Below are 15,094 nucleotides of genomic sequence, written 5' to 3' on the forward strand. Positions count from 1 at the left end.
TAGAAATTTCGATTAAGTATAGAAATATTTTGAAATTAAATATAGTTTTGAAATATATGATTTGGAATAATTCATCATAACTGCATGAATAATTGAGAAATATAGATAAAATTTATGTAAAAAAAAGAAAAATTACAAAATTATTTGTCGCTCTCGAGATTCGAACAGAAGACCAACAAAATACAAAGCCACATCCTGCCGATCTAGCCACCAAGTCTGGTACCTCGAGAGCGTATGAAGGGTCTAAAAATCTGAAAAATCTGAAAAATAGGAGAACTGCTTTAGAAAGTAGGGAGAAATATTCCACAGAGGAAGTTTTGGAGAGAAATAGTGGAAATTTAAGTATAAAACGATAAATTATAAATATTTAAAAAAAGGATAGATTTTAGTGAAAAAAAGGAGAAATGCTTGGGAAAATAGGGAGAAATATTCAGAAACATAGAGGAAGTTTTGTAGAGAAATAGTGAACATTTTAATGTAAAAAAGGAAAAATTATAAAAATTTAAGGAAAAAAGGAAATATTTTAGAGAAAAATAGGAGAAATGCTTGGAAAATGGAGAAATGTTCAGAAACATACAGGAAGTTCTGGAGAGAGTGAAAATTTGAGTGTATAACAGAAAAAATTATAAAAATTTAAGGAAAAAATGAGAGATTTTAGCGAAAAATAGAACTGCTTTGTAAAGTAGGGAGAAATGTTCCAAAACCCAGAGTAAGTTTTGGAGAGAAATAGTGGAAATTATAGAGTTAAACTGGAAAAATTATGAAACTTTAAGGAAAAAATAAGAGAGATTTTAGAGAAAAATAGGAGAGCTGATTTGGAAAGTAGGGAGAAATATTTCACAGAGGAAGTTTTGGAGAGAAATAGTAGAAATTTAAGTATAAAACGAAAAATTATAAATATTTAAAAAAGGATAGATTTTAGAGAAAAATAGGAGAAATGCTTGGAAAATGGAGAAATGTTCAGAAACATACAGGAAGTTTTGGAGAGAAATAGTGAAAATTTCAGTGAAAAACTATAAAAATTATAAAAATTTAAGGAAGAAATAGGGGAAATTTTAAAAATAGGAGAAATTCTTTTGAATGTTCAGAAACATAGAGGAAGTTTTGTAGAGAAATAGTGAAAATTTGAGTGTATAACAGGAAAAATTATAAAAATTTAAGGAAAAGAGGAGACATTTTAGAGAAAAATAAAAGAACTGCTTTGGAAAGTAGGGAGAAATGTTCCAAAACACGGAGGAAGTTTTGAAGAGAAATAGTGGAAATTTTAGAGTTAAACTGGAATAATTATGAAAATTTAAGGAAAAACTAGGTGAGATTTTAGAGAAAGGAGAAATGCTTGGAAAAATAGGAAGAAATGTTCAGAAAGAGAGGCACTTTTGTCGAGAAATAATGAACATTTTAGTGTAAAACATTAAAAATTATAAAAATTGAAGGAAAAAAATGGAGAAATTTTAGAGAAAAAATGAGAAATGCTTCGGAAAATAGAGAGAAATGTTCAGAAACTTAGAGGAAGTTTTAGAGAAATATAGTGAAAACTTTAGTGTAAAAAAGGAAAATTTATGAAAATTAAATAAAAAAAGGAGAGATTTTAAAGAAAAATAAGAGAACTGCTTTGGAAAATAGGGAGAAATGTTCAGAAACATACAGGAACTTTTAGACAGAAATAGTATAAATTTTAGATTAAAACTAGAAAAATTATGACCATTTAATAAAACATAGGAGATATTTTAGAAAAAAATAGGAGAAATGCTTGGGAAAATAGGGAGAAATCTTCCAAAACATAAATGAATTATAGGAGAGAAATATTGAAAATTTTTGTGTAAAACTGGAAAAATTATGAAAATTTATGGAAATAATTAGAGAGATTTTAGAGAAAAATACGAGAAATGCTTGAAAAAATAGGGAGAAATGTTCAGAAACATAGAGGAAGTTTTCACGAGAAATAGTGAACATTATAGTGTAAGACTTCAAAAATTATAAAAATTTAAGGAAAAAAGGAGATATTTTAGAGAAAAATAGGAGAACTGCTTTGGAAAGTAGGGAGAAATGTTCCAAACACAGAGGAAGTTTTGGAGAGAAATAGTGAAAATTTGAGTGTATAACAGGAAAAATTATAAAAATTTAAGGAAAAGAGGAGAGATTTTAGAGAAAAATAGAAGAACTGCTTTGGAAAGTAGGGAGAAATGTTTCAAAACACGGAGGAAGTTTTGGAGAGAAATAGTGGAAATTTTAGAGTTAAACTGGAATAATTATGAAAATTTAAGGGAAAACTAGGTGAGATTTTAGAGAAAAATAGGAGACATGCTTGGAAAAATAGGAAGAAATGTTCAGAAACCGAGGAATATTTGTAGAGAAATAGTGGAAATTTTAGAGTTAAACTGGAAAAATTATGAAAATTTAAGGAAAAAATAGGAGAGATTTTAGAGAAAAATAGGAGAACTGCTTTAGAAAGTAGGGAGAAATATTCCTCAGAGTTTTGGAGAGAAATAGTGGAAATTTAAGTATAAAATGATAAATTATAAATATTTAAAAAAAGGATAGATTTTAGTGAAAAATAGGAGAAATGCTTGGGAAAATAGTGAGAAATGTTCCAAAACTTAGAGGAAGTAGAGGAGAGAAATATTGAAAATTTTAGTGTAAAACTGGAAACATTATAAAAATTTAAGGAGAAATGCTTGGGAAAATAGGGAGAAATATTCAGAAACATAGAGGAAGTTTTGTAGAGAAATAGTGAACATTTTATTGTAAAAAAGGAGAAATTATAGAAATTTAAGGAAAAAAGGAGAGATTTTAAAGAAAAATAAGAGAACTGCTTTGCAAAATAGGGAAAAATGTTCAGAAACATACAGGAATTTTAAGAGAAATAGTGAAAATTTTAGATTAAAACTAGAAAAATTATGACAATTTAATAAAAAATAGGAGAAATTTTAGAGAAGAATAGGAGAAATGCTTGGGAAAATATGGAGAAAGGTTCCAAAACAGAGAGGAAGTTTTGGAGAAAAATAATGAAAATTTTAGTGTAACACTGGAATAATTTTGAAAATTCAATTAAAAAATAGGAGATATTTCAGAGAAAAATAGGAGAAATGCTTGGAAAAATAGGGAGAAAAGTTCAGAAACATAAAGGAAGTTTTGTAGAGAAATAGTAAAAATTGAAGTGTATAACAGGAAAAATTATAAAAATTTAAGGAAAAAGGGAGAGATTTTAGACAAAAATAGGAGAACTGCTTTGGAAAGTAGGGAGAAATGTTCCAAAACACAGAGGAAGTTTTGGAGAGAAATAGTGGAAATTTAAGTGTAAAACGAAAAAATATAAATATTTAAAAAAAAAGAATATTTAGAGAAAAATAGGAGACGTGCTTGGGAAAATAGTGAGAAATGTTCCAAAACATAGAGAAAGTAGAGAATATTGAAAATTTTAGTGTAAAACTGGAAAAATTATGAAAATTTAAGGAAAAAAGATTTTAGAGAAAAATAGGAGAAATGCATGGGAAAATAGGGAGAAATCTTCCAAAACATAGAATTATAGGAGAGAAATATAGAAAATTTTTGTGTAAAACTGGAAAAATTATGAAAATTTAAGGAAAAAATAGGAGAGATTTTAGAGAAAAATACGAAAAATGCTTGAAAAAATAGGGAGAAATGTTCAGAAACATAGAGGAAGATTTGTAGAGAAATAGTGAAAATTTGAGTGTATAACAGGAAAAATTATTAAAATTTAAAGAAAAAATGAGAGATTTTAGAGAAAAATAGGAGAACTGCTTTGGAAAGTAGGGAGAAATATTTCACAGAGGAAGTTTTGGAGAGAAATAGTGGAAATTTAAGTATAAAACGAAAAATAATAAATATTTAAAAAAAAGGATAGATTTTAGAGAAAAATAGAAATGCTTGGGAAAATAGTGAGAAATGTTCCAAAACATAGAGGAGAGATATATTGAATATTTTAGTGTAAAACTGAACACATTATGAAAATTTAAGGAGAAATACTTGGGAAAATAGGGAGAAACATTCAGAAACTTAGAGGAAGTTTTGTAGAGGAATAGTGAACATTTTAATGTAAAAAAGGAAAAATTATAAAAATTTAAGGAAAAAAGGAGAGATTTTACAGAAAAATATTAGAAATGCTTGGAAAAATATGGAGAAATGTTCAGAAACATAGAGGAAGTTTTGTCGAGAAATAGTGAACATTATAGTGTAAGACAAGAAAAATTATAAAAATTTAAGGAAAAAAGGATATATTTTAGAGAAAAAAAATGAGAAATGCTTCGGAAAATAGGGAGAAATTTTCAGAAACATACAGGAAGTTTTAGAGAAAAATAGTGAAAAGTTTAGTGTAAAAAAGGAAAATTTATGAAAATTTAAGGAAAAAAGGAGAGATTTTAAAGGAAAATAAGAGAACTTCTTTGGAAAATAGGGAGAAATGTTCAGAAACATACAGGAATTTTTAGAGAGAAATAGTGAAAATTTTAGATTAAAACTAGAAAAATTATGACCATTTAATAAAAAATAGGAGATAATTTTAGAGAAAAATATTAGAAATGCTTGGAAAAATAGGGAGAAATTTTCAGAAACATAGAGGAAGTTTTGTCGAGAAATGGTGAACATTTTAGTGTAAAGCAGGAAAAATTATAAAAATTTAAGGAAAAAAGGAGAGATTTTAAAGAAAAGTAAGAGAACTGCTTTGGAAAATAGGGAGAAATGTTCAGAAACATACAGGAACTTTTAGAGAAAAATAGTGAAAATTTTAGATTAAAACTAGAAAAATTATGACAATAAAAAATAGGAGATATTTTAGAGAAGAATAGGAGAAATGCTTGGTAAAATAGGGAGAAAGGTTCCAAAACTGAGAGGAAGTTTTGGAGAAAAATAATGAAAATTTTAGTGTAACACTGGAAAAATTTTGAAAATTCAAATAAAAAATAGGAGATATTTCAGAGAAAAATAGTAGAAATGCTTGGAAAATTTAGGGAGAAAAGTTCAGAAACATAAAGGAAGTTTTGTAGAGAAATAGTAAAAATTGGTGTATAACAGGAAAAATTATAAAAATTTAAGGAAAAAGGGAGAGATTTTAGACAAAAATAGGAGAACCGCTTTGGAAAGTAGGGAGAAATGTTCCAAAACACAGAGGAAGTTTTGGAGAGAAATAGTGGAAATTTAAGTGTAAAACGAAAAAATATAAATATTTAAAAAAAAAAGGATTGATTTTAGAGAAAAATAGGAGAAGTGTTTGGGAATATAGTGAGAAATGTTCCAAAACATAGAGGAAGTAGAAGAGAGAAATATTGAAAATTTTTGTGGAAAACTGGAAAAATTATGAAAATTTAAGTAGAAATGCTTAAGAAAATAGGGAGAAATATTCAGAAACATAGAGGAAGTTTTGTAGAGAAATAGTGAACATTTTAATGTAAAAAAGGAAAAAATATAAAAATTTAAGGAAAAAAGGAGAGATTTTAGAGAAAAATAGGAGAAATGCTTGGAAAAATATGGAGAAATGTTCAGAAACATACAGGAAGTTCTGGAGAAAAATAGTGAAAATTTCAGTGTAAAACTATAAAAATTATAAAAATTTAAGGAAGAAATAGCGGAAATTTTTGAGAAAAATAGGAGAAATGCTTGGGAAAATACGGAGAAATGTTCCAAAACACAGAGGAAGATTTGGAGAGATAGTGGAAATTTTAAACTAAAAAAAATTATGAAAATTAAAGGAAAAAATAGGAGAGATTTCAGAGAAAAAAAGCAGAAATGCTTGGGAAAATAGGGAAAAATATTCAGAAACATAGAGGAAATTTTGTAGAAAAATAGTGAACATTTTAGTGTAAAACCGGAAAAATTATAAAAATTTAATGAAAAAAGGAGAGTTTTTAGTGAAAAATAGGAGAAATGCTTGGGAAAATACTGAGAAATGTTCGGAAACATAGAGGAAGTTTTGTAGAGAAATAGTAAAAATTTTATTGTGTAACTTGAAAAATTATAAATATTTAAGGAAAAAAGGAGAGATTTTAGAGAAAAATAGGAGAAATGCTTGGGAATATATTGAGAAATGTTCCAAAACATAGAGGAAGTAGAGGAGAGAAATATTGAAAATTTTATTCTAAAACTGAAAAAATTATGAAAATTTAAGGAAAAAATAGGAGAAATTCCATAGAAAAAAAGCAGAAATGCTTGGGAAAATAGGGAGAAATATTCAGAAACATAGAGGAAATTTTGTAGAGAAATAGTGAACATTTTAGTGTAAAACAGGAAAAATTATAAAAATTTAATGAAAAAAGGAGAGATTTTAGAGAAAAATAGGAGAAATGCTTGAAAAAATATGGAGAAATGTTCAGAAACGTAAAGGAAGTTTTGGAAAATAGTGAAAATTTCAGTGTAAAACTACAAAAATTATAAAAATTTAAGGAAGAAATAGGGGAAATTTACGAGAAATGATTGGAAAAATAGGGAGAAATGTTCGGAAACATAGAGGAAGTTTTGTAGAGAAATAGTAAAAATTTTAATGTAAAACAGGATAAATTATAAATAATTAAAGACAAAAGTAGAAATTTTAGAGAAAAAAATGAGAAATGCTTCGGAAAATAGGGAGAAATAATCAGAAACATACAGGAAGTTTTAGAGAAAAATTGTGAAAACTTTAGTGTAAAACAGGAAAATTTATGAAAATTTTAGGACAATAGGAGAGATTTTAGAGAAAAATAGGAGAAATGCTTGGGAAAATATGGAGAAAGGTTAAGAAACATACAGGAAATTTTGGGGAGAAAGAGTGAAAATTTTAGTCTAAAACTAGAAAAATTATGAACATTTAAGGAAATAATAGGAGAGATTTTAGAGAAAAATAGAGGAAATAATTGGGATATTTTCCCAATTATTTCCTCTTTCTGGAGAAATGTTCCAATACACAGAGGAAGATTTGGATAGAAATAGTGAAAATTTTAGAGGAAAACTGGAAAAAATATGAAAATGTAAGGAAAAAATAGATTTTATAGAAAAATAGGAGAAATGCTTGGGAAAATAGGGAGAGATGTTCCAAAACATAGAGCAAGATTTGTAGAGAAATAGTGAAAATTTTAGTGTAAAACAGGATAAATTATAAAAATTTAAGGAAAAATAGAGAGATTTTAGAGAAAAAAAAGAACTGCGTCGGAAAATAGGCAGAAATGTTCAGAAACATAAAAGAAGTTTTAGAGAGAAATAGTATAAATTTTAGTGTAAAACAGGATAAATTATAAAAATTTAAGGAAAAAAGGAGAGATTTTAGAGAAAAATAGCAGAAATCCTTGTGAAAATAGTGAGAAATATTCCAAAACATAGAGGAAGTAGAGGAGAGAAATATTGAAAATTTTAGTGTAAAACTGGAAAAATTCCGATAATTTAAGGAAAAAATAGGAGAGTTTTTAGTGAAAAATAGGAGAAATAATTGGAAAAATATGGAAAAATGTTCAGAAACGTAAAGGAAGTTTTTAAGAGAAATAGTGAATATTTCAGTGTAAAACTATAAAAATTTAAGGAAGAAGTAGGGGAAATTTACGAGAAATGCTTGGAAAAATACTGAGAAATGTTCGGAAACATAGAGGAAGTTTTGTAGAGAAATAGTAAAAATTTTAGTGTGAAACTTGAAAAATTATAAATATTTAAGGAAAAAAGGAGAGATTTTAGAGAAAAATAGGAGAAATGCTTTAAAAATATGGAGAAATGTTCAGAAACGTAAAGGAAGTTTTGGAGAGAAATAGTGAAAATTTCAGTGTAAAACTATGAAAATTATAAAAATTTAAAGAAAAAATAGGGGAAATTTTAGAGAAAAATAGGAGAAATGCTTGGGAAAATAGGGAGAAATCTTCAGAAACATAGAGGAAATTTTGTCGAGACATAGTGAAAATTTTAGTGTAAAACAGGATAAATTATAAATATTTAAAGAAGTAGAAATTTTGGAGAAAAAAATGAGAAATGCTTCGGAAAATATGGAGAAATGTTCAGAAACATACAGGAAGTCTTAGAGAGAAATAGTGAAAATTTTAGTGTAAAACTGGAAAAATTATCAACATTTAAGGAAAAAATAGGAGAGATTTTAGAGAAAAATAGAAGAAATAATTGGGAAAATATGGAGAAATGTTCCAAAACACAGACGAAGTTTTGGAGAGAAATAGTGAAAATTTTAGAGTAAAACTGGAAAAATTACGAAAATTTAAGGAAAAAATAGATTTTAGAGAAAAATAGGAGAAATGCTTGGGAAAATAGGGAGAAATGTTCCAAAACATAGAGGAAGATTTGGAGAGAAATAGTGAAACTTTTAGTTTAAAACAGGAAAAAATATGAAAATTTAAGGAAAAAATAGGAGAGATTTTAGAGAAAAATAGGAGAAGTGCTTGGGAAAATAGGGAGAATTGTTTCAAAACATAGAGGAGAATTTGGAGAGAAATACTGAAAATTTTTTTGTAAAATTGGAAAAATTATGAAAAATTAAGGAAAAAATAGGAAAGATTTTAGAGAAAAATAGAAGAAATAATTGGGAAAATAGGGAGAATTGTTCCAAAACAGAGAGGAAGTTTTGGAGAAAAATAGTGAAAATTTTAGAGTAAAACTGCAAAAATAATGAAAATTTAAGGGAAAAATAGATTTTAGAGAAAAATAGGAGAAATGCTTGGGAAAATAGGGAGAAAATTTAGTAATCATAGAGGAATTTTTGGAGAGAAATAGTGAAAATTTTAGTGTAAAACTGGAAAAATTATGAAAATTTAAGGAAAAAATAGGAGAGATTTCAGAGAAAAAAAGGAGAAAAGCTTGGCAAAATAGGGAGAAATGTCCCAAAACAGAGATTAAGTTTTGGAGAAAAATAATGAAAATTTTAGTGTAAAACTGGAAAAATTATGAACATTTAAGGAAAAAATAGATTTTATAGAAAAATAGAAGAAATGATTGGGAAAATAGGGAGAAATGTTCCAAAAGACACAGGAAGTTTTGGAGAGAAATAGTGAAAGTTTTAAACTGCAAAAATTATGAAAATTTAATTAAAAAATAGATTTTAGAGAAAAATAGGAGAAATGCTAGGAAAAATAGGAAAAAAAGGTTGGAAACATAGAGGAAGTTTTGGAGAGAAATAATGAAAATTTCATTGTAAAACTATAAAAAAGATAAAAATTTAAAGAAAAAAATTATCATGGGAAGAAATAGGGGAAATTTTAGAGAAAAATAGGAGAAATGCTTGGGAAAATACGGAGAAATGTTCAAAAATATAAAGTTTTATAGAGAAATAGTGAAAATTTGAGTGCAAAACAGGAAAAATTATAAAAATTTAATATTAGGGAGAAATGTTCAGAAACATACAGGAAGTTTTGTAGCGAAATATTGAAAATTTTAGTGTAAAACTGGAAAAATAAGAAAATTTAAGGAAAAAATATGGGAAATTTTATAGAAAAATAGGAGAAATGCTTGGGAAAATAGATAGAAATGTTCCAAAACAAAGAGGAGGTTTTGGAGAGAAATACTGAAATTTTTTTTGTAAAACTGGAAAAATTATGAAAATTCAAGGGAAAAATAGGAGGTATTTTAGAGAAAAATAGGAGAAACGCTTGGCAAAATAGGGAGAAATGTTCAGAAACATACAGGAAGTTTTAGAAAGAGATATTTTAGATTAAAACTAGAAAAATTATGACAATTTAATGAAGAAATAGGGGAAATTTTGGAGATAAATAGGAGAAATGCTTGGGACAATAGGGAGAAATGTTCAGAAACAAAGAGGAAGTATAGCACAGAAATAGTGAAAAATTCAGTGTAAAACTGGAAATACCATGAAAATTTAAGGAAAAAATAGGAGAGATTTTAGAGAAAAATACGAGAAATGCTTGGGAAAAATAGTAAGCACATACATAAAATTCATTTAATGTCTTTCAAACCTAATATGTATACAGCTGATGATTTTTATAAATTTGATGAAGAAAATTGTTTTACAATTAATTCTGATATTTCAAGTGAAAAATTTAATTTCTACCTAGAAGTGCAAATCAAAGAAGGCAGAGTGCAAAAAGTTATGTCTGGAAATATTAGAATTAATAGAAATTCCTCAGATTAATGAAATCATGTTAAGTAATGTAGTTAGTTGTTTGAATAATTTAGTAGCTGGTAGGCATGGGGTTTTAAATCTTAAAAATGATTTGGCTTCTGTTACACTGAAGTTATATGTTGCACCTAATCAAAACATGAATTCTCAGATCAAAATTTTAAAAATTTCTCATAGAAAAAAAAGAGAATTGCTTGGCTAATGAAAATTGCATTTAGAAGCAAAAATTAAATGAAGAGCTTCTTGATGAACCTAATAATCTTTTTGAGTAAGAGGCAGATTTAAAATTCTTTAATGTTAAAAATTCTGAATCAATATCATCAAATTTCAAAAAAGGTTGGCTATATGATTCAGTTATTGATACATTTAATTTTTTATGAGCTGAAAGATTCACAAATTTCAAAGCTACAGAATCTTTACACTCTTTTTTGACTTTTTAATTTTTTTTTTAAAAAAAAGAGCATTCTTCAATTTCCTTGGATTTGAGAAATAGCAAATTTTGATTTTCTTACGATTCCTGTAAATTTAAATTCCCGTTGGACATTAATTAGAGCTGATTTGAAAAATAAAATATTTTGACCCATTTTGTTATAAGCCATATAAGGATACCTCAACATTAATAAACTGTTGGTGTATAGTATTAAATTATTTGCTCGATTCAAATAGCCACTGGCAGATTGTTTTTCCACATCATGTAAAGCGAATAGATGATTTTAATTGTGGTGTCTATATTAGTTACTATGTGTATCGAAAATTAAACAATTTATCATTGACTGAAAATTTCAATATAGTTGCTTTTAGAGCATTAGTGTTTGTACAAATCACTTCAGGCTTAAATTTTTAAAATGCTAATTTTGTTTTGAATACACATTTTCAGCATTGTATGCTCCCTACATTTCTTAAAGTAATTAAAAATAATGGGAATTGGACTGTACACCATTAATATTTTAAACTTTAAATTAATAAAATTCACAATGGTTGGGTTTAGGTGATTGTCTAGACATTTTCTGGCTTTCACTTAAGCTCTTAACTTTTAGGAAAATTCCTTGTTTATATCAGTTTTAGTAACAATCAAATGCGAATTGTCAGTGTTGCATTGATATGAGAATGGAGAACCCAACTTACTAGTAAGTATATGGAATTTAAATCTGTAATATAAATTAAAAGATTATGATGTGAATTCTAGATATTGAAGTGTGTGCTTTATTATGTGCTTGAAGGGTTGAAAAAATTGTTAAGTATTCATAATGTTGCTTGCATTGCTAAAAATCCCATTTTATTTATTTTGTCTTCTAATAAAAGAATAATTTCCCAATGGTTGGGTTTAGGTGATTGTCTAGATATTTTCCGGCTTTCTCCTAATCCTTTGACTTTTAGGAAAGTTCCTTTTAAGTATTTTAGATTCAGATGAAGTAATCGATTTTGCATTGTAATTGGAATGAAGAACGAATTTTCAGTAATAGGAAATGAAATTTCATTTAAAGTGGTTTTCATTTGCATCTGAAATAATCCTGTTATAGGAATTGAAAATGTAATCATTTTTTATTAAAATTAGGACCTTTTCTTGTTACTTATAAACTTAATTAACAGCCAACTTAAAAGCCGTATTCACTTTCTTCATCTCATTTTTAGATCTTTTTTTGTTGTTACCTTTGTTGTCTTTGTTTTTGGCAATAACATTAGAGTATTAAAACAACAAAAAATAATTTTCAATTTTCAGTCAGTTTTTAAATAATTTAAACATGTGTTTCAATAATATGTTTGTATACATACATACACACACAAGACATATAATATGCAAAAATGAGTTATGCTTGTATGAAGAAAAGAAATTGATTTTTTAATATTTTGCTATCATGTTAACTAAAGCTCAAATTAATAGGCTACAAAAAAACTAAAACTAATAGGCTCACAAAAAAACTAAATCTATGAAAATGTAATTCTTAACATGTATCTATGAAATAAAATATGAAACATGATATTATTTAGAAGAACAATTGGAAGAAAAGGATTTCTGTAACTTAAAATACCTTTTATTTATTCGATAGCGATAGTCAGCTTGGAGTTTTCTTTGACCTATTAATGCTTACGATTGCAATATAAAATTTTACTGATATATAAACTGTGATTTATGATTTGAAATGAAAATATTAGTTTTTATTAGTAAAAATACTTTTTAATATTTTTATTTGTTGAAAATATTAGTAAATCATAGAATCTTATGATGATATTTTAGAACTCTATAAATCAGAATTTGATCATTTTAAAATCAAGCACTCTAAATAAAGTATAAATGCCAAAAGTTGTGATTTTATTCATCTAAGTTTAGTATAGAAATATAGCCAATAAAAAAAATCACGTTTGAATTTAAAATTATCAACTTTATTAGATGTCTTTGCCGACATGGCTAGTTTGTCAGGATATTGGTTGTACTTAATTTCAATAATGTTCCAAATTTGATACTGTAGGTCAAATGATGTGGCCTGTAGAGAGTCAACACACATACAGTCCTCTTGATTATTATTATAATAAAGATAATTTTTTATATCAAATAAATATATAATATAAATAAATATCAAATAAATAATCTCTCTCTCTCTCTCTCTCTCTCTCTCTATATATATATATATATATATATATATATATATCATGACCTTATTCTTGTTTATTAAATTAACTGTATTGTATGTTTTATTTTATGATATTCATTCAATGTGATTTTTATCAATGTAACTTTAACGTTTAAAAAAAATTAATAAATGTTCTGCTTTAAAAGTATATTGTTCAACATAATGTTTTTATTCATGATAAAAAAAAACCCTGTGGTTTAGTATTTAGAATGTTTCTGTTGAATAAATTTGATTTCATCATTTACATTGACATTCTTGTCATACTGTGTTTATATTTTTTCTGTCTAGAAAAATAAATGTTGATAGATAGTAAATAGTTTTTTGTATTAGTGAGTACATTGAAACATCCATTTGATCATATTTTTTCAAATAATTATCATATATATTTTATCTATATATATATATTTTTTTGTAATGTGCAAATAAAAAATATGAAAGTGTAATTTTGTTTGTTTTCCTTTAATGATCTCTACAAATTAAAATGAAATAACTGATTCATAAGTTGCATAGATTTAAAAAAAGGTATCTATACTTTTTATATTTCATAATTTGAAATTGTAAACATAATTTATTCAATATATACTAATTTGAATTTCATGTTCTTTCCTCTGAGCAAACTGAAAACATCAAAGTCTCAATATTAATAAAAATCATTACATAAGAAAAAAAATGCAATAATTTTATTAGTAAGCTTTAAAATATTAATTTATCTAAGAGTAATAATTTATTTTTAAAAATAACTATATTTATAAGATTCAAAATTCAATAATATTTAAATATTATGTAAAAAAAAGAACATATGTAATTTTTAAAAAACACTGCCATAGTCATTTGTCAAAATGTATCCTTCAGATAAAAAAGGATTTGGGGAAGGAAAGAATAAAGCAGCACCAAACGAATTAAAAAGCGAAGTTAATTAATTATGCAAAAACAATAATTCCATTGAAAATACTAATTAAAATTTTAAGATAAGAAATAAAATTATATAACTACGAAAATTTGGAGAAAATAATTCAAAATAATATCTTCAAAAAAAAAAAATCAGAAGTTTTTAATGGTTGATCGGCTAGCGTAACAATTACTAAACAATGGTTTCATCAACGTTATCGGCAGACATCCCGTCATGCGCAGAACGGTTGAAAATTGAACAGAAACGGTTTGTTTGGTACCTGACACGTGACCGTGAATTGACCTCATTGTCCATGTCAGTTAAGGAGGTATAGAATTAAATATTAGTTCTAGCTAATATTTATCTTTTTTAATAAAAATAACTTGTTATGAAATCTTTCATATCGTTTTCTTTTCAGATCATTTAGCATATAAGTTATATTTAGAAAGTCCTACTTTATTTAGCTGAAATATTTTCCCATATATTTTTAGGAAGTTTACATATATTGTTAATAAATCTAATACACAACTATTTCTATAATTAAAAAAAAGCATTTCATTGACAATAAAAGATGGACAAAAGCTTTTCCTCAATTGTGTAAATAAATTCGTCAACAAACTATGAAATGAATGTATATCTTGCATTCAGCTAGGCAAAAATCTTGCTTTTGTTTTCTAAAGTTTTTGGACTGTATTTGCTTATGAAATATTATTATGGGAGTTATAAAAGGTTTTTGTTATTACTGAAGAATAATACATTGGCCTTTTATTATAGGATTTTTTCCATATAAAATTTTTTAAGAAAATGGTTTTTTCCATTTGAAAGTGAAAATGTTTATTGAAAAATCCTTTATATTGAATGGTAATGCATGTTTAAAATTATAGATCTTTTTATTCTGCAACAGTTACGATTTCATAACGTGCTGAAAACAAAAGCACTACAAACGTTTTTATGCATTCAGAAAGAAAATATTTATATGATAAATTACCATGCATATTTCATCATATCTGAGAATTTTTTTAAAGATAAATCTTACTTTATTACTGTAAAGATTTATATTTGATGCTTATTAATTGATTTCCATCATATTATGTAATGAAATTTTATTTGTGTGTCATGTTCCATTGTTAAAATATGACTTCTAATATTTTTTGTGTGATTGTTTTAATTCAAATATCAACTTCGCTTATACAAGGAAATTACTAAAAAGGCCAGTTAAATTTCTTTAATATGAAATCTAAGTAAATTGAACAATGACAAATAATTCTATTTCTCATACTTCTTTATTATGCATATTAAATATTAGAATCGGTTCAGATTTTTTTTATTGTATTAGAATAATTGTATTCTAGATTTTTTTTTTTTTTTTTTTTTTTTTTTTTTTTTTTTTTTTTTTACCTTTTTGAACCACGAATTTTTCAAAGGTTTAAAATCCTGCATATTATTTTGGAAAATAAAAATGTATATATAAATAAGATTTTTGAAAACTGTGAAACTATTAGATAGTATCAAGTACAAAGAAATAAT

This window comes from Argiope bruennichi, chromosome 1, assembly GCF_947563725.1.
Source record: "Argiope bruennichi chromosome 1, qqArgBrue1.1, whole genome shotgun sequence".
In the NCBI taxonomy this organism is placed as follows: domain Eukaryota; kingdom Metazoa; phylum Arthropoda; class Arachnida; order Araneae; family Araneidae; genus Argiope; species Argiope bruennichi.